The 24,361-nt window shown below is 41.9% G+C and overlaps 1 non-coding gene across 1 annotated transcript; it reads left to right on the top strand.

The window, feature by feature from the left end:
* Positions 1-22,392: 22,392 nt before the first annotated feature.
* LOC114198538 (U6 spliceosomal RNA) lies at positions 22,393-22,501 on the top strand. Its single transcript, XR_003607133.1, has one exon. It is a non-coding gene; the product is annotated as a U6 spliceosomal RNA (small nuclear RNA).
* Positions 22,502-24,361: the final 1,860 nt, after the last annotated feature.

The following is a 24,361-nucleotide window of genomic DNA, read 5'->3' as shown; positions in this document are numbered from 1 at the left end:
AAGCCCTTAATAAATATGTGTTAAAGTCCTTTGGATGAGTAAGAACAGCTTGTTCTAGTCTTTCTGAGTGACTTATCCTGTTGCCTCAATTTACAAATTATATCATTCAGTCTGGAAATGAAAGCTGCCCAGCTTTTAGTAAACTTTCCTCACAGCCTGTGTGTTCAGTCTGATAATTACACGTGGTACCTATTTTTAAATCACCAGTAATTCAGCATCATGAGTTTTCTGAGGTATCTTGACTAAGTGAGGTGTGGAAGGGTGAAATTGTAACTTGGTGTGGTGGATATTTAAAAAGTGGTAAACCACAGCATTCTCCATTTGGAAGTTAATTAAGGCCACTAGCTGACCAGGCTTGTGCAGAAAACATATTCATGGTTTAGCCATGGAAACAGTCACAACAACGCTCAGCTAAAAATAAATGGCCTTAAGAGACATTTTCACTGATCACTCCCGAATGCTTATTGTTTTCTTAATAAAGGAATTGTCACACTTTTGAGGTAATACCCGGCACTTTTGAGGTAATACCCAGTAGCACCAGCTCCTTCAGAGACTTGGAAGTTTTACATCTGCCTGGCCAGTGGAAATCAAAGTGAAGAGTGATGTGCGGGGACAGCCGCATGACCAAATCGTGTTTTTAATGCTATGTGCAAGAATGTCTTTTAGAAGGTAATCATCTGTTCCGTTCTCTTGAATCTCTTTGCCTAGTTAATAATGGCCTTTAATATGTGGATGCAACTAGTTTTGGCACAAGATAAGTGAACGCTCTAGCATCAAGCGGCTTATTTTATCCAGATTGAGTTTGAGTTTGTTGAAGAACCCTTCTCTAGTGACAGACAGTATAATATGAATTATGTTTCTGTGTGCTCATTGTTTCTTCATGATGAAAGTACGGTAATAAGACAATGTATTTTACTGTACAATATATTACTTGGGCTAATAGGATTGAAAAAGCACATTAAATGTAAATGTCCTTTCAGCATCTGGATGGTGAAGTTAGATTGTCTTATCAAATATCTTAATGCTGTTCTAGGATCCAGCAATATTTAGGGCAGCTGAAATAGGTGATAGCAACGAATCAGGCAACTGTGATGAAGGTGTAACTAAGGTAAAGTGGTATCAAGGAGGCCAAAGTGCCTCTGCGGCTTCGTTAGGCTGCTTGATTTCGAGTTGTTTTTAATGGAACTATAAGGACTCTGTTTTAAATTACTCTGGTAATGGACACACTGTACTCTTGGTCTCTGAATCCTTCCATGTGATTTTAAACTATCTTACTGACATTAGAGCAATATTGGGAGCAGGTACTACACAAATTCATCTGCCTTCCCATCCATCCACACTCCAGTGGGTCTCTCTAGGCACATCTTGAGCAGAATTTCGAGCTCAAATGCCACTTCGTCCTTGGCAGGGTTTGGTAGAGGAAAAAGTGGCACAGTGGGACAAATATTCTTACCACCTTCTGAGATCGGTAGCTTGTAGGTTGCTTACACCATCGTGTAAGCAAATAGAGATCGTATCGTAGTCTGAGAGCCATAAAAATTCAGGTCTAGATTTAAAACATCTTCCTGTTTCTCTTGCCCATATCTACATCAGAATATTCTATACAAAACTGACCTGGAGTTGTCATCCCTACACATTCTCACTTGTGGCTCTTTTTAGCCTCAGATGAGCCAGCAAACGTCAATCTCTGCTGACATCAGCTGAGTTTTTCAGGCTCCATTTTCCTCATTGGCTACTTTCCATGAATACAGTTTTGCTGGTTTGTGCCTCCTCCTTCCCACTCTCCTTTCATTTTTGTTATTTGTTCTAATTTAATTTGAAATGCCCAGCATCTGACTGTAATCAGGTGAGGAGGCTCGGGAGACTTCCAGCAAGAGCAGGTCTCCTGAAAAGGGTCTTTTGGACACAACAGAATGAGCCTTTATTTATTATCTCAGGGATAACAAAACCGGGAGAGAGCAAGACGGCGTGGCGGCTGTCCTTTCAAGCGGCAGCAACTTAGTGAAACACTCCTGTCCCTAGGGTGTGAACAGCCCGCCCCTTGGCTCAAAGTCATCCTGCTGTCCCTGGCTGCTGGTTCTCTAGGCCAACAAAAACAAGCATAACAAAACATACAGAGAAAGTGTCAACAGAAACCCCTCTCTTAGAGCCTGGCTTTTGGAAGTAGACTGGATTTGCAGTCCACACAAAGGCTCTGGGCAAGCTTTCATTGGCCATGGTCCATACTTAACACTGTGACTCCTGTCCATGAGGTGGGGAACGTGGCTGATTAGGCACATGTGATCTAGTTCTTCCATGATTCCCTAAGGAAGAACCTCAGTTTCCCCGTGCACCAAATGAAGATTATTGAAGAGCTGGACTTTGCCAAGAATGATGTGGGCTTAAATTCTAGCTTTATAACCTGCGAAAAGTACCCTCTCTAACCCTCAGTTTCTTCTTTGGTAAACTGGGCACAGCAATATTTCTCTTCCTGATTGTGGCAATCAAATGAAATATAGAGATGTGTTATCACTGAGAAGAATATTAAAATGTTTATACCAGTGTAAAGTTTGGTGCATAGAGCCCAGGAAACCATGCTGTGTACGTGCTTGAGAAATAGGGAAGCACTGCAGAAGGACAAAATATTACCATCCTTAGGAGTAGTATTATCTTCAAAATAGTAGGTCATTTTTCTCCACACCGGAAATGGGTGATGACCCTCATCCCAAAATTCAGGCCTGGATCTACCATATCCAGAGGCTCTTCAGCTCTCTTGCAAAGAGGACACAGCTTATGTCTGCTCCTTCACTTCACAGAAACGTTGCAGAACAGCTCAGTTAGAAGGGATGTAAGGAAGCATCCCCCGGGTCCTTCATGCCATACATATTACAGATAAGCAATCATCTTGGGTATTTAATGTTCATGTGTTGTGAGTTTTCAGGGAGGGTTGAGAAAAAGTCAAAAGTTTATAATAGTCTGTGGTTCAGTTCTTGCAGGACAGAGGCATGATGAAGTGGGAAACTGACAGCTCTAACCTGTCAGACCGTAACCAGCTACATGGTCTTTTCAGGATGTGGATACATTAGCTTTTCTGTAGTTAGTAGCCAAGTGGATTTTTGGTCAGTGCAGGTACTTCATCCTGCCACATAATCTGCCCAAGACTTGTATGTATAAAGAGAGATAATAAGACTCCTTAGGAAACAGGGATAGAACAAAGAAAGGATGAAAAGAAATGATAAAATCTACGGCCTGGGCATGTTTGTTCTCTTTATCCCTAGCATTTAACCCAGGGGCCGTTTGTTGTTGTTGTTGTTGTTGTTGTTGTTGTTTTGAATGTTTCATGATTGAAAATAATTGTAGAAGACTCTGACCATGCTGTCTTTTCTTTTTTTAATTTAACTCTCCACTCCCTTAAGCCTATGTAGAACCTAGCACAGTGCCATATACAGAGTAGGCACCCAGTGCTCTGTGGTACCAAAAGAAATTTGCCGGAATATTCCACACTGACCAATAAAGTGGAAGGCCCTGGAGGTGTTGACAACATCTGGATGATGGACAGAATACAGTGGAGTCTGTTTCCGGCAGTCTGTGGACTAGATGAGCCATTGAGTCTTTTTCCAATGTAAGAGAAGGAGTGGCCGTGTTCTGAAGCCCAGACATCAACCTGAATTGCCTGGCACCTGGGCATTTCCCAGCTGCTTTTGCAACGCACACCCACAAGCCCACCTAGGGGGGGCCAGGGGAGTAGAGAAGCAGAAAGTAGAAGCTGTTTAACCCCCATGAGCCTTCGTGTCCTCATCTGTAAAATGGGCTGGAGCTTTGGAGTCCCAGAATTGTAGGAAATGAATGAAATAATGTAGGTTAAACCGTATCCCAGTGTCTGGCTTAGAGGAAGCATTCCACAAAAGGGAACAATTTTTATTAGGAGGAAGCATATAACTCTTATCGTTGAAAAGAGCCCCTTCTCTCTCCCTGCCTCCTCCTTCAAGCCTTTGAGGCATTTCTGTAGTAATTGGCTGCTGGGGCTTGGCATCTATCTGTAGAGAAGTACATTTTTGTGAAAGGGCTCTGAGGTGGTGGTGTGAGGCGTTTATTAGTGATCTAAGGCAACATAAGTTGCCTCTGGTTTTTATTGACAGTTTCTAGCTGGAGGCACAGAAATGCACAGGCACTAAAGGGTGAGTTACTGTTGGTTGCTTCTCTCTGGACCAGCAGGGACTTGGCGAGCTCTTGGAGGACAGAGTGTCTTGCATCAATCAACAGTGACCCCTCTGGCTGAATATGTACAGGCATAAAGAGGCTCCTAAATTAGCCTCTGTTCTCCTTAGCTGGATGGATAGAAGATGAAATGCAATCCCTGGAGTGGGAGGAAATGTGTGGTAGAGGATTGAGCCCTACTCTGGAAATTCAGGCTGACCCCTCCTGCCCAAAACAAATCTGATGTGGTTTTCTTTTCTATGAGCCTATTAAAGCATATATATTTAATAATCTAACATCATGGGAGAAAACAAAGGGAATGGGAGATCTGGGGAGAGAAAGGATCCAGAGATAGAAAAGAATGGACAGAGGGAATAATACCCAGAACTACTTGTCTGGTGAATGAATTAAAATGGAGCAGGGGTGGCTTAGGACTGACTTCAACATTTTTCCCAAGTGTGTATTTATGAGATGGACTTACCCTCTGGGCAGGCATTTGAGGTATGGTATTAAGCCAACTGATCAATTTTTAATACCCTCTAGAAAATTTTTGTGTGTTTATTAAAAATTTCAGTGAATATTAATTTACCAAAGACTGCTAAAGAGCTGGCTAAACCCCATAAAAGCCAGAAATCATATGAAAGTCACTTTTCGAGGGTATGGTGAGGATGCCCTAGAAATAATACTCTTATTTCTAAAAAATGTTAACAGATACCCAAAGAGTCTTCTTCTCCCTCCTCTCTAGTTGTACTTTCTCCTCTGGTCAAAAAAGGGAGGAAAGAGGGCACCTGGGTGGCTCAGATGGTTAAGCGTCTGCCTTCGGCTCAGGTCACGATCCCAGGGTCCTGGGATCGAGTCCCGCATCGGGCTCCCTGCTCCTTGGGAGCCTGCTTCTCCCTCTGCTTCTCTCTCTCTCTCTCTCTCCCTCTGTCTCTCATGAATAAATAAATAAAATCTTAAAAAAAAAAGGGAGGAAAGAGAAGGACTCTCCAGGTAAAAGCACAACTTTGTGCATCACATTTTCTAGGTTTTTGATATGGTTCAGTAGTATTCATTCCAATGCCTGTTTGAGAGCCGTTAGTATAGAAGGGCTGGTGAGAAAATAGTGAATCCATGAGCTCAACATTATTTTTGTGTTATGCAATTTCCATTGCTTGCTTTCTGTGAGGCATAAGACCAGTATTTTGAACCCTGTCCCAGTTGCGTATGTCACAAAACTACATCCAGGGCCATGGAGTCATCCCAGAGACAACCAAGCCAGAAAGTGTGGCTAACTCACCACAAACGCAGCCCTGCTGCTGCCAAAGCGAATTCAGAAGGCTCACTCCACATCTGTTCATGCACACATTGGTCACCACCACACACGCTTGAACTGTGAAGAACTATGAGAAGTATTTCTTTCTCAGAATTACCAGGCCATCTCAGGATTATCTTCCTTGAGGGGCGATAGGTTGTAAACCTCAGAGGCTTGTGGTGGTCTGGATAGGATTCCCTTCTTAATAACAATTCACGCTTATGGAGTCCTTAGTAAGGCCAGATGCTGTTCACATCACACTTTCCATATATCGATGCATTTAAATCTCTCAAGAACCCTATGAAACTGGTCCTATTATAATCCCCATGTATGCTGAGGCATTTAAGGCAAACAGGTTGAGCGATTTCTCTAAGGTCATGTAACTAACAAGTGGTAGAGCTCGGATGTGAATCGGGATGTCTGACTTCATGTCATATGCTCTTCACCATTAAAGCATACTTATTCCACCGTAAGCTTGCACGGGGAAACCTGGACAGTGAAGACAGACTCTTTGTCAACAAATCATTCCTCTTTTAATCTGAGGGAGAGGGATGCTAAGGAGATCCAAATTTGGAGTGTTCTTAGAATTTGTCCTTCTGACATCTGTAGGTCCTTCCTCTCAAACAAATAAAAAACTCAAATTCAAGAGACAGTTTTCAGATTCAAAGTTGTCCTAATGAGTACTCCCTTCTAGGACCACTCTTAACAATATAGATACAGGAGGTGGCCTCCGGATTCACACGAGGAGAACAATAGCTCTGAAGTAGTTTTGACTGTATTGAAGGAGGTCCATTGCTCTTAGCAGCAAATGATACAGAAAAATGTCAGCTTGAAGGTATGTACCATGTTATCACAGGCCTGGGATTAACTTGTAAAAAATTGTGAGCATTCAGGAATGCCACACAGTGACGCCATTTACTTCTGTTTGCAAATTAATTCAGGAAGGACCTTTGAAACTTATGTTATGAAAAGATACAACCTCGTTCCTCCTCTTGTGCCTCCTCCCCCTACCCCTCGACTGCCCTGCCTCCCACCACCAATACCACCAGACGTTCTTCAAGTCCTTTAAGGTTTTCAAAGCGCTTTCATATACATACTCCATTCTTTATGTCAGGTCAGGGCAAAATTTTATTGCATCTGGCCAAAGGCCATTTTGAAACTTTAAGAGAAAAAAGGACATACGACGTGATCTTGGAATAAAGGGATTACAACAGAGCAAGGTTAAAGTTAGAAAGAATTTATGACTTTTTTATATATATTTGTATGTATGTGTGTATATATGTGTGTGTGTGTGTGTGTGTGTGTGTGTGTGTGTGTGTAACAGACTGACCAAATACTTCCTGTGTTTTTTTTAACAGTTGGGGTTTAGACAAAAATGACTAGAAGATGTAAACAAATTATTTAAAAATAGCATTTATCCATCTTTGGTTTTAAACAGCTAATACATGCTCATGACAGAAAAATTGAGGGATGTGAAAGTGAAAAATCAAAAATATAAACATCCATAATCTCATTATGCAGAAAAAAAGTGATTATATTTAGAGTACAATCCTCTAGTTTTATGTTACACACACACACACACACACACACACACACACACACACACAATGGAGTTGGAAATTTCTTCCTGCTACGCTCAGATATGCAGAAAATAAATGCTGCCCTTTAATTTCTAAAAACTCTGATCTGGTCCGTGTAATTCCACTTCACTGAATGGTAAAAACAACTTATTATCCATTAGCAATATTTCAGTCATTTCTGGTTTGTGGGGTCTCCTTTCATTTTAACATTCAATCCATTCAAAGTTATGATGGTTTATATAGAGTCTTCTTTGAAAGACTTAGTCTCTTGAGGAAAATGCTCTGTCTTTCGGATTGTCCTCATACTCCCTCCTCCTTCCCTTCCTCAAGATGATGTCCTGGTGTCTATAGCTAACACAGACTTCAACTTAGAATGAAATACGAAAAGGCCAAGAAAGCCACTCTTCTGAGAGGACTGATGTCAGAGAAACTCCTGACTCCAGCCCAGGGCACATGGCTTGCCAAGCGAGGGTAACACCCTGAAGCACACATTTGGGCACAGCTTTCCCTACCCTAAGGTACATGCCTGCCGAGGGGCTTGATCAGAGGCAGAGGGAAGGGGGGCTTGAGTCCTTGTCCTGTGTCTGGTCCGGCAGCCCTCCGTGGCCAGGTCTCTCCTGGGCCCGGCTGCTCTTTGCCCCACGGATGTCTGCAGCAGGTTTGAATTGGGACCTGCTCTTCTGTTGTTTGGTCAGCACTCTCAGGTAACCCCCGGATGCCTCTGACTCACCTCAGTTTTGGTTGATGCTTTTTGAGTCTGTGCTATATAGCATAGCCAGCCTCTGTCCTGGAAAGTCCTCTTTGAGTGTCTGCTGGGAAGGCACCATGCCCTCCATCACAGAGAGCCCCATGCTCAGCCAGGCCACTCTGCGTTCTGGGTCTTGCTCATGCTCCTCAGGAAGTGGGAACAGCTTATAGAATATAAATTCCCCACCTTCCTCTTCCTGCCAAGACAATACCACTGGATTCCTTTTATGTGTAGCCATTTCCCATTGTGCTTCTAATTGAGATGATTTCAGCTTCTACCTGAATTAGAACTGTTAAATTAATGGAAGGTCAGAGGCACAAAGGGAGAGGTTTTAAGAAACTTTTGTCCGATTTACAATGTGTGTTCTGTGTCTCATCCCAAGTTCCCACTTTTTCCTCATAAAGAACTTGAATCTTTTTGGAAGTGTCTTAGTGCTCCACCTCCTGAGTCCAGAAGAATTTTCGAAGGAATCATCTGCTTCAGTGCTTTTGGCTTCTGCTAAGTTTATGTTTGGCATCTAGAACAACTTCTGGTGAAAACTCACAGCATGCTATACAGAAACAATTTTAGCTGAAAGTTTGCATTTCCGCTCAAATTCTCACTTCGTTCTTTTTAAAAATAATTAGTGCTCTTTGCAATTGTTATGGAATTTGAATAGTAGCCTTTTGAAACTTACACAGAATGAAACAGCAGAATCTTCAACATTGAGAAGATAAGAGGTTTCCTTCTGGTTAATTAAAGGAGCAAGAATTATGGAACTTTATAGCCATTTAATTATGTCATTAACGTGAGAGTTGGCTAGCAATGCGGGGGAGAGACCGCCTGATCTTTCAGGGCTCTGTCAGGGCTCAGACTGTGACTCACTGCATTTTTGAAAGATTGTTAACTAGATGGACACATTCGTTAGAAAGATATTTAATAACTGAGTTAAAATGGCATCAATACATACTTTCCTAATAGGTTCTTTTGTTGTTGTTGTTGTTGTTAGAAGTGTTAAACATGGACACTGAATATTGCAAGCTAAAAGCGAGAATTTTCCTTCAGTGTGGTCAATGGTGTAGTTAGTCACACTTCCGGACACGTATGTCAGGTGGAAAAAATAATAATACCTTTGCCATACTGATCCTAGATGGTATTTATATTTATTTATTTACTTTATAAATCAATATTATTTATTTAATCCTATGTACCAAGGCCTTTGTTTTCCCTCATTTAGTCTTCTCAATAAACCTATGAGGTAGGTTTTATTAGACCTCTTTTACAAACAATGGCCACTGGGCTTCAGAGACATTAACTAACCTGCCCTACATCCTACAGCTAACCAACGGGATTCTATCTAGGCATTAATGACTAAAAAACCATCTTCCCTACCTACTTTGATGCACTACCTCCCTTCCCTACACTACCCTACCAAATTTGTTATGAAGCTCAAATACATAATTTGATATGCAATTTGATAATACAAAATAGGCATGTAAATACATAAGCTGTTTTCAACTAGGCAAATTTTTTTCAAGGTATTTTTTTCCCTCTCAATGTTCAGTTATATTTTGTATCTTTGCACCGTTAATAAAAATATATAAAGGAAGACAATGGAAAATAACAATTATGACATGTGTTGATGATTATAAAGAATTAAAGAGAAAAAAGAGGATATAATGGCATCTGCCTATTTGCACCATTTTTTGATTTGCCTTTGGCTTCTGTCTGAAGAATCGTAAAATTATTTATAGTTTGTGTATTAGAACTTGTGGTTGGGAGGGAATTATCTATGATTTTTCCTTATTTGTATCGCAGTTAATAAAGAAATGTGGTCAAACTCCTATTAATGTTATCCCTTGAAAGCAAGGTTGTCTGGGAAATTATATGCTCTCTGGGAGATATGCTCTCCTACTAAAATTATCTTCTTTTAAAAAGACATACACTTACATGAGAAACAATTGTTTTCAGGAAGTATTAGAATAAGATTTGCCATTAGAATATTGAATCCACATAGCCTTCCAGGATGGTGGGAGTAGAAGTTGGAGCAGAGTGATACAGAGGGAAGGAAAGATAAATAGCATTAAAAGGCTAACTCTTCCATGTCATTGGCACAATTTCATTCTGACAGATATGAAAGATTAAAAAATAGAAAGCAGACATAGAACAAACACTTTTGGGGGATATACATTCACTTCACAAATTCAGTTAACTAAACATTTTCCAGCTATCTTCAAAATGCCTTCTGCTAAGTCAGAAAACTTTTAAATTGACCACATAAACTCTTGACCCCTTGGCCTCAGGGCACCTTCTCTTGTCTAATCAATCAACTCACGAGAATTGTTTTTGAGTTTCTGTGAAGTGCTCCAGACTCTGATGATCCTTTGTCCCTTCACACCCTGGTCTTGGCAGACCAAATTCCATCCTGGTTTCTCCTCTATTATACAATTTGGTCTTCTTCTTACATTCTAGACTTTCTTCATTTACTTTTTAATTTCTCTTTATAGACTCCCAGTGCCATTCCAAGAAAAAAAAAATAAAGGCATTTTCAACAAGTAGACAAAACTGCTTCATTCAAAAGATTTTTGCTTTTTTCTCTCCTGGAATAATTGCTGTTTTTTGCTTCCTTGACATTTCATCATGTTCCTTAAGATTGTGGTAAGGTATGTATACTATATGGTGGGAGAGAGTCTTCTAGGACTCTGCAAACTCTTTTTTTCTTTTTCCTCTTCCATTATACTAAAGTGTGTATCTGGTCATCCCTGTAATTTTCCTTTAGGGATACACTGGTGTTTATTTTCTTATATGGGGGCCACCCTTCCTATAAGCATAAGCAAAAACATGTTTGGGAATATTTCTTTCACATCACTATCTCCCTTCTGTATCTCCTCTTCTATTTCAAATCCCACTCTTTGTTGGTGCCTCAGTATCATCGAGATGCCCTACTTTTGTGTTCTTATGATGTATTGTTCAATTGTAGCATTTACTTTAAACAACATCATCCAATTATTTGTCTTCCTTCTCCAATAGACACCTCGGTGGCAAGAACTTTGTCTAGCTTATATCCCCAGGATTTAGCACAGGATGTAGTCCTTAGTAGAGGCTGTGTGACAACGGATGGAAAATAGACTGTTCAGAGGAATCACTGCATGAAATGAAGGGTGGGATGTTTGGGCTAAGGGAAAGGATTGCTAAGGAAGAATAAGAAAGTAACAGGAGTTGATTTGGAGAATACAAAAAGCTAAAAACCAAGTTCTATTAGTATCTGCAGAGTTCCTCACTTTTCATCTGTGGAAAGAGAAGAGAGTACTTTGCTTGACCCACAGGCATAATCTAGCTCCTCCCAAGTTAGAGAATTTCCAGCAGAGTGAAGAATTAAGCACAGGCCTGCATTATTTGCTGATGTCTTAATATCTTCCATAACTAAAAGCCAAATAGGGTATAAGAAGTTTCTATGAGCTCTGAAAATCGATTCATTTTAGAATACATGTAATCGAGAGCCCACTTTGTGCTGCAGCTATGGATATAAAGACAACTAGGACATTGTCTCATAATTTTTCTCAACCGAATTAGCTATTCTCATCACTACAGCTGTCTCTGTATCAGACATTCATAACGCCACTTAAGGAGATCTCTAATGCTTTCTTGTGAAGAACTCCAAATGGCTTCTTTTCCTATAGGTATGCCATTCTTCTGTGCCCACTGCCAATTTAACCTTAAGTTTTCAGTAAATGAGATAGCCAAATCGGGTTCTAATAGTTAGTGTTAAATTGGTAGTTTCTTGGGGCATGTGGGTGGCTCAGCCAGTTAAGTGTCTGCCTTCCCCTCAGGTCATGATCCCAGGGTCTTGGGATTGAGCCCCACATCAGACTCCTGGGTCTGCTTCTACCTCTCCCTCTGCCTCTGCCACCTGCTTGTGCATTCTCTCTCTCTCAAATAAATAAATTTTTAAAAATGTTAAAAAAATAGAAATAAGTTGGTAGTTTCTTACTATATATTACATTTTCATCTATCCATTTAAAATGTGTATTGTGCAATGACCATAAACCTAGAATGTTTCTGTCCACAGGAATATATACACGAACAATATAGAAAATATTCCTATTTTCTTAGACCTTTTATGCCCACGCAGCAGACAATAAACAAACATGTAAATGGTATCAGCCAGAATTTTTTCTACAATAATGCTGTGAAACAAATAGCTCTGAAATCTCTGAATTAAAACACCAAACACTCACTTACCTCATTAGCAATTCTTAGGTAAGCTGGAATTGTAGGGTTCAGCTTACCATGGCTTGAAACTGTCAGTTGGGATCTGATTCACTAGTCCGGAGAAAACAAATCCCTGGACCAGTTGCTATCTGGGGCCTGTGCTTCTCATGAAGAATGGCAAGAGTGCAAGAGAACAAGCAAGATCATGCCAGCAAGTCTAAAACTCTGCTTCTGTCACATTTATTAACATTTTATTAACCAAGACAATTCACATGCCAAACCCACTATGAATGGATCAAGGAAATATTTTTCATTCATAGTGGGAATACCTTTAAGTCCTATGGAAAAAAATGTGAGTGTGTAATTTTGTGCTAGGAAATAAATGAAGAATTAAAAGTAATAATTCAATCTATCTACCAGTGTCTTCCCTCTTGGTCACAATTTTTTAGGATCCCTCTGCATTTGAGATATACTCAGTGCCATCCCAGGAAACCTACAAAGGCTCCCCCAGTTTTTTTTTTTTTTAAGATTTTATTTATTTATATGACAGAGAGAGAGAGCACACAAGCAGGGGAAACAGCAGAGGGAGAGGGAGAAGCAGGCTCCCTACCGAGCAGGGAGCCCAGTGCGGGTCTCGATCCCAGGACCCTGGGACCATGACCTGAGCTGAAGGCAGTCGCTTAACCGACTGAGCCACCCAGGCGCCCCATGGCTCACCCAGTTATGGCATCAGGTTCAAAGTCCATGATCTCATGATCCATGTCGGGTCTAGATGGAACTGCTCTTGATTTAGACATCTATGGCATCTGTGAATTGAGGAGATGTGTTATCTGCCTCCACATATCTAACATACAGTGTTGGAATAGGGACAGGGTAAACGAACACTTGCATTCAACACGGAGAAAACGAGGAGAAAGATAGAAGTCACAACTCTATAGCAATTTTGAAATTCTTCCGGGTAAATTTTGCTGGTTCCCCTACAAAGAGTTTGGTTTATACCTTGGTTAGGCCCTGGTTCTACACCTGAGAGTTGATCAGCAGTCTACTCGGCCCTTGGAGCTTCTTCCTTTTTCATCTTGGCCTTTCTGACAAGTACTGGAGAATATGCCCTTCTTTGTTGCTGAGCAGATTTCTCAGCCTGCTTCCTGCCTGTAAAATTTTGGGGGCCCAGAGATCTTTATGTATCTCAAACAGACATAGTCTTTTTAAATCCAGGCTAGTGGCAATTTTTCGAAACCAATTCTCCCAGAATATTTTGTGGGATTCCCATGTAGATTCTGGTCTACTACATGTGCCAAATGCCTAACCCACTATTCTTTTAGAGACATGATTCTTTCTAGATGTAAGTGTAGGTCCTTTGCTCATTTATGAGTTGCACCCTTGATCTCCTTAATCTTTTCAGGGGTCTTAACAGAGGGTGTGACAACCACTTTTTTTATTTTGTCTTTGCTATACGGCAGTGTTCGAATGCCACACATTTACAGGGAAATGGTTTAAGTTTTCAAACTTACAATCCCCAGAATTTCTAGGTTCTTTCAAGTCCCCTCATTCCTCCTTGCAAACTAGTCCATTTTTCCCAAGCTCATTTCTCTCTTGTAGTTACTTACCACATGTGGATGATAGCAGCCAACTCATACCATGAATATTCTGCCTCAGAAATGTCCCAGCCCACTTAGTAATTGACTGTAGTATATTCTTCTGCCTTCTAAGTTATTGCAGACAATGGTTTTATCAAGTGTTTTGTTACTATTATAATACGAATTGTCATTTTTTTCCAGCTTCTTATTATAATTTTTTATCATTTCCTCTCTACTTACTACATGATCCCAAACCAAATGATGCATATTTTAAAGGATTTTGACAGCAGAAGGCCATTTCTGGTATAATTTCCATGTTAATTAGCAATTGCCACATTAATGATGAATGATAAGCCTCACACTCAAACCCAAATATCAGAGGCTCAAACAACAAGTGTTTATTTTCTTGTTAATGGTCCTGTGGGTTGGCTGAAACAGCGCTACTTCAGGTCATGGGGGGTTTGATTCTAGGCTTCTGATTAGGTTCAGTTTTATTCTAACAGTGTCCTCATTCTTCTTCAAAAAATGACTAATTATGATATGTTTTTCTTATAGGGAATAGTAAGAGCACCAGGACATAAGCAAGACCCACAGCATATTTAAAGTCTGTTCTTATCAAGTCTGCCAACATTTAATTACCCAATGCAAGTTAGTCACATAGCTAAGCCTAATGTCAGTTGGGTGGGGGTCATTTTCTACCTGTAGTTACGTGGCATGCATGTTATAGCAGGGTGGGAATTAAAAATTGAGAACAGTTTGATCTAGCACACATGCCAACAAGAAAATATCAACTAGTATAAACGCTGTTAAGAAAATAGAGCAGAGTCATGTTTAGAGAATGCCCAGAAAACTGTTAAGAATAGTCTCCTGGAGATGACATTTACACTGAGGCTGAATGTCTCCCAGCCTGAAGGAATAGATGGCGTAAAGACCTGGATGCAAGGATAAGCTGAGGGTGATGGGGGAACTGAAATAAGACCATGCGGAGGATGGTAGGAGATGAAATCAATGAAGCAGGTAAAGACCACGTTATTTAGACCTCTGTTATAATTACTATTATATGCAATATCATTCTGGACATTTCAGAGGATTATTTACCAAATGCTGAAAAATAATTGTGAGTTTTACTGGCTGTCATGATAACCCATGAGTTCAACCAGTCGGGAAATTTTTATACGAATTGAATTGTATAACCAATTCCAAATAATTTACCCTTTTGCCAGTTCTTATAACCTGCGAAGTGTTGGCCTACTAAGTTGTTTCAATGGGAATACCTGAAGATACAAAGGATTCTTGACTAGAGAGGGACCAGCTAAAATACTCAGAGAAAATGGTGGCCTCTGAAACTACTTGGATTCTTAAAAACTCCAGGTATTTATTTCCCCGTGAGCTTCTTAGAGCTAAATGGAGATATAAAGGCACTGGAGCCTCCGTTCTCCCCTTACTCTCACTCTTGGGAAAAACCTCTTATTCTTTTGCTCTCCAGAGGGTTTTCTAGAGCTGAAATAGCAACAGCTCCGATTGCTGGTGATATCTCCTCCTGGGGAAGTTATGTGCTGGCGTGCCAGACAGGGTGGTCAGCTGAGGTGTAAAACCCTGGAGGTATAGCCCCTGCCCTTGAGAAGTTCATGACTGATGAGGGTGAAGAATGACTTTCTATGGGGCATACTCATGACCACAGAGAGTGTGGTTACATGCAAAGTTGGTTTTAAGTAGCTCAGAATCTCACTAAATCAAAACCTCAAAGATGCTAAACACTCTGCCCAAAATCATGAGGTCTTGAGCACTTTCTAGAAATGACCATTGACCTTTGTCCTATGTGAAAACTTTTGTTAAAAATTGGTATTTAATTAACCAGATTTTCCTTTGTCCTCGTCTTTCTGTAGATTTGAGGGAAAGAGAACTATTCTTTTTTCAAATACATGAAAAAAGTAAATGAAAACCAGCAACAGGGAGAAGCTACTGCTGTCCCTGGGTTATAATGACACCTCCACAGGTGTGCCCTTGACTTCTTTTAAGAACGACCAGCTAAAGAGGTAAACTACACAGGTATAAATTTTCACCGCAGCATCTTTTGGCAAGAAAGGGGCCATGTCTAGATGAATCAGAATATGCTGGCTGGCAGAGCTCAGACACAATAATGTAGTTTTTCAGGAGAAATAAATGCGACAGTGTATCTCACACACGTTTGTTTGTCAGACTTCAGAGCACTGGGCAGAGATCAGTTAAGCATCGCCACCTGTCTCATAGGTGGCGCCTCATTTTCAGGTGGGTCTCTGAGGTCATTAGCCCTGAGGCTGAGACAGCCCCTCCTCAGTTCAGCTCCTGTGCTACAAGATAGGACAGGAATCCCGCAGCAGGAGGACCCGGGTCCTGGCTCCTAAGCATCCCCGCGGGACTCCAGCTGCCAGCACCGCCCAAAGAAGACAGCATGCCGCCTGGCCTGCAGAAAGCTCCCAGCCCAGGAGAGTGGCAGGTTAAAAGCCTATGGGATGGTTCAATCAAAGGCATTGCCTTCCTCTGTCCTGTGCCGCTGTTGTACATTGGAACACATGCTGCTAGGAGACAAACAGGACACACGTTTATTTTCAAGCGGAGGACTTTGGAACCACTTGGGAAGAATATTCTTGATTGAGAACCAAAACATTCCATGATGCTTAACAAACCTGCAAATTGAAAAATCAGCATCGGCCTGTGCAGCCAGGAGGCAAGAGAAGGACCTATACCCTGAAAAAAAAAATTCAAAATATTCCTTAAATGATATTTGTGTGCATTTGCAAAATTACCGCTTTCTGAATCAAAGTCTCAAGCTGTTTTCGCCTGAGAACATATGGTGTTCCGTGAGACAATATCTCGGCTGCCGCCGCCCATGACATACCCTGCCGCATTGCATAATGGACGGTCCCGCGAAGAAGGCGCTGCAGCTCAGTCAATGCCCCTGTAATAATATTTTAAAATAAATGATATGCATCATTAAATCACCGAGGATGACTAACTCAATTTTAGAAAACCCACAACTCCAGCAATCATAGTTACAGCTCTGATTTGAATATTTTCACTTTCACCTGAGCAGCCAGTGGGAGCCAGTCAAGCAGATTCGCATCCAGACTGTACTCTCAAAGGAGCAAGAAGGAACCTGTGATTATGTAGTTACAGTAACGTCGGCTCCATGCCTGCCGTCCGCCTGGGCTTTTTACACTTTTGCTTCCTCCCTTCTTGCCTTCTTATTTACATATCACAGGCATCCTCTTTGTAAAGTTATTTTAAATAATTTATTAGATTGATCTTTTTAAAATTCTACCTTGGCTAAATGTCATAAGGAGAGGGGAAAAAAAAGTCTTCTAAACTTATTTAGAGGTTTCTACTGGAGTAGGCCAGTTACCTGCTTCACTGCTGATATTCTAAAAATACCTCCATGTCCGTACTATTATCCATTCTTCACGTCCAATTGCTCTGTTATGGTAATAGTCAGAAGCACACCATGCAGTAATTACTTACAGCTGACTGAAGAAAAGAATATTCAACTCCCCCACTGTTCCACTAGAAGGTCTTTATGCACTATTAACTCATTCCTGTTTATTAATACTCTACTGGTAATTCAGACTGCTGCCTCTCAGGTTTGTAATAGGAGGACTATTAAACAGCAATTACTGACCATATGGGTTGGCGAATATTTGTTGTTTTTTTTGGTGGGCATCCCCCCCCTTCCGACTTGTTTTTTAAGAAGCCATATTACAACATAGTAAAAGTAACATCACATCTGCATGAGATTAACAGGCTTGGCAATATTTCTCCCTTAGAAAATGCAAATTTATTCCCAGATTATCATTACTGGCTTAGGAGACCGAGATCATGGGAGAAAGAGGAAAGTGGGGAAAGATTGTGCGAGTGTAGGAAGACCCCTACTTTGGGTATGTCGGCTCTTACCTTCTCTATGTCGCCCCATAGGCTGTTTTCTCTTCCTGCCTTTGAGAGACACTGACCCGCCCTCAACTTCTGAAAAAAATAAGCATATTTATTGAGGAATCCAAATCGAATACCATTTTCCCTTTCAAGTTCCCCCAAGCATTTGGAAGTAGCCGCTTTAAGATTTAGCGTTTGGTAAATGCATCCCCCAAAGAGCACGTATGTATAGGACCCTGGGAGATGGCGAAAGGCCCCTCCTGGGAGAGGGATGGCATGAGTAATGGGTTCAAGTGGGGCAGGCAGGTGGTAAACGATGATTATGGTAATAATAACGCATGCCTCTCTCACAGGTAGTGAGCTCCAAGCACGTGGCAAGCATTAAACGCATTGAAATGGAGATGCATCTTTGAGATAAATAGGAGCCCAGGAGCTGCTTTCCGTGGAGGAGCTGAGGGATTGAGATCCGGAGCAGGTGAGGCACTTGGTGGGCCACCTCCACTGAGGCAGTGGCAGAGACTGCCTGCCACACTGCGCTCTCCACACCGCCGGCTTTGGCTCCAGAGCGGCCAGCCCCCTTAGTGCTCCTTGGGGCTTCTCTTTCCACTCTCTCCCCATTCCCATAAGGATCATTCTCTGGGTCCAAACTCTTTTAGTCCATCAACAAACAGGTCAGCCCTCTAAAAATGCTAGCTTGCCCTTTTCATTCTGCCAAGTAAATCTAGTGTTTACCGTTGGCAGGTGATCTGAGCTGGCTTAGCACTCTTCCTTTGTTACCTGCTGGTGTTACCTGTGGGAGGCCCTTCTCTCAGACACACTCTAAATCCTTGAAGATAGGGCCCATGTTCTTTGAACTTTTCCTCTGTTTATCCCTGTGCCTCATTCGGTAATGGACACCCAGTTGGTGTTAAGCAGGGATTGGAAGAATTCAATGGAAATATGTAAGGGCAAGAAAGGACACCAGTCCCTACGTTTCCCTACTCTATGGAGAAGTAGGAGTTACAGTTTCTGTGTGAAGTATGGAAAAATAAACAGAAAATAACACAAATAAACAGCAACAAAAAACAAAAGGATAACTATCAGCCCCTTGGTACATAACAGTACCAAGCGAATACCTAACATATAATTGATGTTCAATGAAATGAATTCAATTAAATCAGATCAGAGCTTCTTCACAGTGGGTCTAAGCCCTAGGGAAAACTACAAGGCATTTACTTCATCCATGACCTGATTTGAACTAGAATTCTGGATTGCTTTATGGCCTGGAGGATCCTCAAGGGGAAGGGGTGTTTCTCGAAGAACCTCTCTGGTGGGCTCCTTTAAAAACACAGACTGATCCCAGGCCGGATCAGACCTACTTGGGATGATTTGAACAGCACCCTAGGCTCAGCCTGCCCACAAATGTCTAATAGATTAAAGGACCTGGTAGGCACCTTAGACATTAGCTACTCCAGTGGATTTCCACAGTAATTTTGTTTTTATTACTATTGTTTTTAAAGCAGAATTTATTTTTTTCCGATTAAGCATAATGCAGGATACTGACCCAGGTGAAGACAGAACAGCTGTGAAGTCAGGTCGGGAGGCGTGGACGCCCAGTGTGATAACGCAGCTGATAAAGCTACAGAGACGCTCCTAGGAGACTCTACTGTACCTCTATGAAACTATCTGAGCACTGTATGGAAAGCATTTTTCTAATCCCAGCCCCCTTTTGAGTCAAGTGTGTAGACTGAATGCCTAATTTCAAATCCACACAGTTGGACAACAGCAGGATTATCTCTGGAATCCAATCTCTTGGCTAATTGGCCAAGTTTTTGTTTGTGTTTTTGTTTTTGTTTTTGTTTTTTTCCTGTATCACCTACCTGTGCTGGTGGGTTACGTTTTTGTGACCTACAGGCCACTGTTAATAGGTACGTGTGGGACACTGGGAGGACCAGTACGTTGGGCCTCCTCTCCCACGGAGCTGAGACAGGTCTGAAGTCTGATGAGTCAAGGTGAATTGGATGGAGTAAGCAGAAGCCCTTGACGATCCTAAATGCCACACACATGTGGGGCCGAGGCGGTTCTTTCCCACCTGGCCACTCCTGCACTTCGTGGTTGAGTCTCAGCTCTGGCTTCAGCTCATTTGGGTATCTCACGTGTGTCTGGGCTGGATCAAACGCGTGGACCCCTCTCAGTCCAGCCTGAGCTGAGTGGAACTGCCACAGGGACTTGCTCAGGATGCTGGAAATTCTGCTCCTCCTGCTCACAGCACAGAATACATTGTGCTGTCATCTTTTATAGTGTTTAAAAATGGGGTGGGGGTGGGAGTGTCCCTATTGCACACTGTCCTTTCATCCTTTCACTGACAGAGGCACCAGGGTATAGGAAACAATACAACATGGGGACTCAGGGGGTCTGGATTCCAGACCAGATTTTTCACCAGTTCAGCTGTGTGTCGTGGGGCCATAGCATTTAACCTCTCTGTACCCCCATGCCCTCATCCCCAAAGTCATGGCCTCTGGCCCAGATGTGCGTCTAAAATATCTTTGGCTTTACTGGGCCATCAGAAAAATATAATGGTTTCTATATAGTAACTCTGAGTTAAATTGTATTAAAACAAAACACATGATTATAAATAGTCCCATTATGAATAAAATGCTCATATATGCCAAGAATTTTAAATTAGGCTGCATGACAAAAACATTTATTTCTGATATCAGTGAAAACTCGAGATAAGTCAGTAAAGATGGTATTAAGCCTTGTAAATATCATCCAACTGTGACTTGGAGCTGTGGAACTCTCCCCGTGGGTGAGAACATCTGGGCAGTCTGTTGGCTTCATTGCAGGCATTCACTTATTCCGTACATCCTCACTTTGTTCTTACCATGTCTCCTTATTCAATTAATAGACATATATTAAGCTGATGCCATTGATTCATTCAGTAAGTGTTATTCAGTGCATCTTTAAGGAGGAACCTGCTACATGTGTAGCACTGTTTTCACTGTTAAAAAGAATAATAACAACAATACTAATAGTAAAAAGGTAAGTCCCTGATGGTGAAGAGCTAATACTCTCATTCAGAAGGGAAAATGTATATGCTAAAAAGATAAATAACCGTACATGACAGTGATAATAAGAGTCCAAGAGAAGTATAAAAGCTGTAAGGTTTGGGAGTATGGGGGACTGGTTACGTGGCTAGTGTGCACCGGGAGGCTTCTAGCAGGCCTGGGCTGTTCCTTGAAACGTGATGATATGAGCACAGGGGGAGAGGATGAGAGCGGTCACTTCGGTAAGGGAACAGTAGGTGCAAAAGCAGGGACTTGGATAAGATGAAGACGTGTGTGAATTTAGTAACAAGTCCAGGTCCATCTGGAGAAAAGGGTTTCGGTAAGAGACTCGTGGAAGCAGTGAGTGCGGAGTCTTCCATTTTAGAGAAGTACGGAAAGTCAGGGGAAGGATTTTGGCCATTATATCATAGGCAGAGAGATTTTTCTTTTTCTTTTTTAAGGTGTTTTGATTAATGGAAATGTTTTTATTAGTGAAATCACAGAAGAGTCCTAAGGACCAACATGGAAAGAAAAAGGGAGACTGCAGAAAATCACTGGGGGAGCAGGGGAGACAAGAGAGGCGTTAAAACATCAGAAAACATGACTGAGGCCACAGAGCTTGGAGGGACCATGAGGGAGGCAGAGACTAGACGGGGGCCTCCATTTCGGGGTTCGGCTTCTTCTGCTCTGGATTCTGTGGGCTACAAGGTAGTGTGCAGTACAAAAGAAAATGTCTGGAGGAGGGTACTGGGGGAAGGAAGAATAAAAGGAAGAAATGGGGAGAAGATAGATGGAGACAGAGATCAGACAAGAGTGAGGGATGAGAGGAACCAAGAGCACATGGTTAATGAGGTGGAAGACAAAGGAAACTAATCAAAATTATTATGTGGCAGGTTGGAGTTCAACTCATAGATTCAGGTGTGCAAGTACATATAGCCATTCTTGTGTGAATTTTTCTCCTATTTCGAGGCCTTGTTTTGCAGGAGGGTGTCATGTCAACCCAGTCTCTGGAGCTTCCTCCCATCAAATCCCTGAGATTGTCTCTCATCATAGTACCGAGGTGATGGAGGTGGCTGGAAGGGGTGGGGTGTGTGCCCTTGGTTGCCATCTGTCTGCTGGGCACGTGTCAGTACTGCCACAGTCACCAAACCATACGGATCACCTCTGAGGCAAGCTGCCTTCAGGGCCTCCCAGGGCCGCTTCCGTGCTCTTCTCCTCCACTACAGGATCACGGTGCTTGTTCCATGCTGGGGGTGGGGAAGTCCACCAGCCCATCGGCCTGGAAGGACCATGCAGTGCCATCTTCTTAACAGAGTTCCTGTATCACTGGCTGGGTGCTCCTTGCTTTCGCAAAACAAAGGTATCTGAGGTTCCGCCCCCTGCCTTCTCCCCACCCCCAGAGACCCAACCCCACAGTAGGACCGACCTGTTTCTAGATCTTCCCCCCCTCTACTCCAACTTTCCTCCCCTCCCTCCCCCACAAATGCAGACTGTTGTCTCTATTCTTGACGGCATCCCATCTAGGATGACGCTCAAACATTTACGGGCAGGAAAAATAACAAAGCGGGTTATGTGACTTACTTAAGGTCACCCATCTTGTTAGTGAAAAAAATGAGTAGAAATGAAAATATGCTAGCTTGACTACCTTTTTCTTTTCCTTCCTCCCTCCTTTCCTTTTCTCTCTGTTTTTCTCTTTCTTTCCTTGTTACTTTCTTTCTCTTCTTCTTTCTCTTCTTTCCTCCCGGTCTCCAAGAGGACTTAAAATGTGCCAGGTGGTATATAGGTACTGGGTATATCATCCTGAACAAATGAAACATACTGCTTTCATGAACTGCCATTCTAGTAGGGGAGATGGACATTGAACACATGCACACACAGACAATTTAAATTGTGGTCAGTACTCTTCTCACTCTGGCAGCACATATACTAAAATTGGAATGATACAGAGATAAGCATGGCCCCTGTGCAAGGATGACAGGCAAATTCATGAAGTGTTCCATATTTCTTAGAGAACAAACTGATGGTTACCGGAAGGGAGGTGGGCAGGGGGATGGATTGAATAGAGGATGGGAATTAAGGAGCGCACTTGTGATGAGCAGCGGGTGATGTATGGAAGTGTTGAATCACTGTATTGTACACCTGAAACTAATATAGCACTGTATGTTAACTAACTGGAATTTAAATAAAAACTTAAATAATTCATAATAAGCACTATGGGTTCTATGGGAAAACTCTAGGGAGGATTAATTTAGGTTAGGCAACCAAGGAAGATCTTTCAGAGGAAGACATATTTGAGCTGAGAACTCGAAGGCAAGCATGGGAGCATTGCAGGTAGAGAGGACGGCGTAGGCAAAGACTTGGTATGTTCACAGAGCTCAAAAACATTTGTGTGACAGAAGTACTCCAAAAAGGGAAAAGGGAACAAGATGTGGTTGGAGAAACAGACAGGATCAAAGTCTATAGGGCTATGTCAGGCAAGTTAAGAAATTTGGATTTTATTTTAAGCTTAATAGAAAATAAACTTAGGCAGTGGAATGACATAATCTGATTAACATTTTAAAAAGTATTCTGGCTGCACTGTGGAAAATGGGTTGAAGTGAGGAAGTTTGGAAAAGAAGAAAGTCGTGGGAGTTGGGGGCTCTTCAGGCGGTCCTGGGGAGAGATGATGTGGCTTTGGAGCAGAGTCCTCCAAGTGCAGATGGAAAGAAATGGAAGAATCAGGTCATGTTTTGGAGGAAGAGTTGTCAAATTATTGGATTTTAAGTGTTAGGGGAACAAATGTCCCCAGTTGCAGACACGAATGACTGGTTGTATGTGGTTCTATTTACTGATGAGAAAGACTATGAAAAGGACAGTTTTGGACAGGAAGATTTTTTTTTTTTAAGACTTTATTTATTTATTTTGAGGCGGTGGGAGGGGCAGAAGGAGAGGGAGAGAGAGAATCCCAAGCAGATTCCGCACTGAGCACGGAGCCCAATGTGGAGCTTGAGCTCACGACCCGGAGATCATGACCTGAACCAAAACCAAGAGTTAGACGCCCAACCAGCTGAGCCACCCAGGTGCCCCTGGTCAGGAAGATTTCTGGTTCCCTGCAAGAAGATATTTCATCTTGTGGTGGTGTGACCATAGCAGACAATGTATAGACTAACTCAGTGTTTCCAATTCCTGAGCATGAGAAAGAAAACGTTTACCAGCCTTGACATAGATTGTAATCTTTTAAACATTTCAAGAAAATGAATTTTAAGGAAAATATGTCATTTTCTGTCCAACTCATGTGACCGTCCCACCTCTTTCTGTCGTAATTTTGGAGGCAGTCTTTTCTAGATGGCACAGCTGCAAGACGGTGGAGGCTTTTCAGCCTGGGTCCCTGAGCGACTGCCTTAGAGCTCTCTGCTCACCCTCAGTGTGTCCTTCATATGAGTCAGGATATGCTGAGATTGTGAGAACTGATGGCTAACTCTTCAGGAATTTTCTGAGTTGCTGATTAGGTACAACCACTATTAAAAAGTAAATAAGGAAAACTTAGAGAAATCATGTTACAAAGAAAGGTAATATATATTCAACACTTCTCCCTTCCCAATTATCTTACCACATTCATCTGTACTCTCGAGATGTTTAGGTCAATTGTATCCTGCGCTAAAATACTACAGGATGGTGCGATACTGTTCATCTCTTTCCCACTTTGTGCTCAATAGCATCATGTTGGGACCCTGAACTCAGCCATGGTGGGAGTATTTGTACCTTGAAAATGAGCACATGCTGCAAATCAGGGCTTGGTAAATTGTTGATTTGAAAACTTATGAAAATGGTGGGAGAAATGTCAATCATACAGATTAAAGGTATCTTGGGTTTATAGCTGTTACATT

This window comes from Eumetopias jubatus, unplaced genomic scaffold (assembly GCF_037043125.1).
Source record: "Eumetopias jubatus isolate StellerSeaLion01/CBP00866 unplaced genomic scaffold, mEumJub1_p1.0 scaffold_9, whole genome shotgun sequence".
Classification (NCBI taxonomy): domain Eukaryota; kingdom Metazoa; phylum Chordata; class Mammalia; order Carnivora; family Otariidae; genus Eumetopias; species Eumetopias jubatus.
The sequence above is the reverse complement of the archived record's forward strand: the minus strand, read 5'-3'. Positions and strand labels throughout refer to the sequence as shown.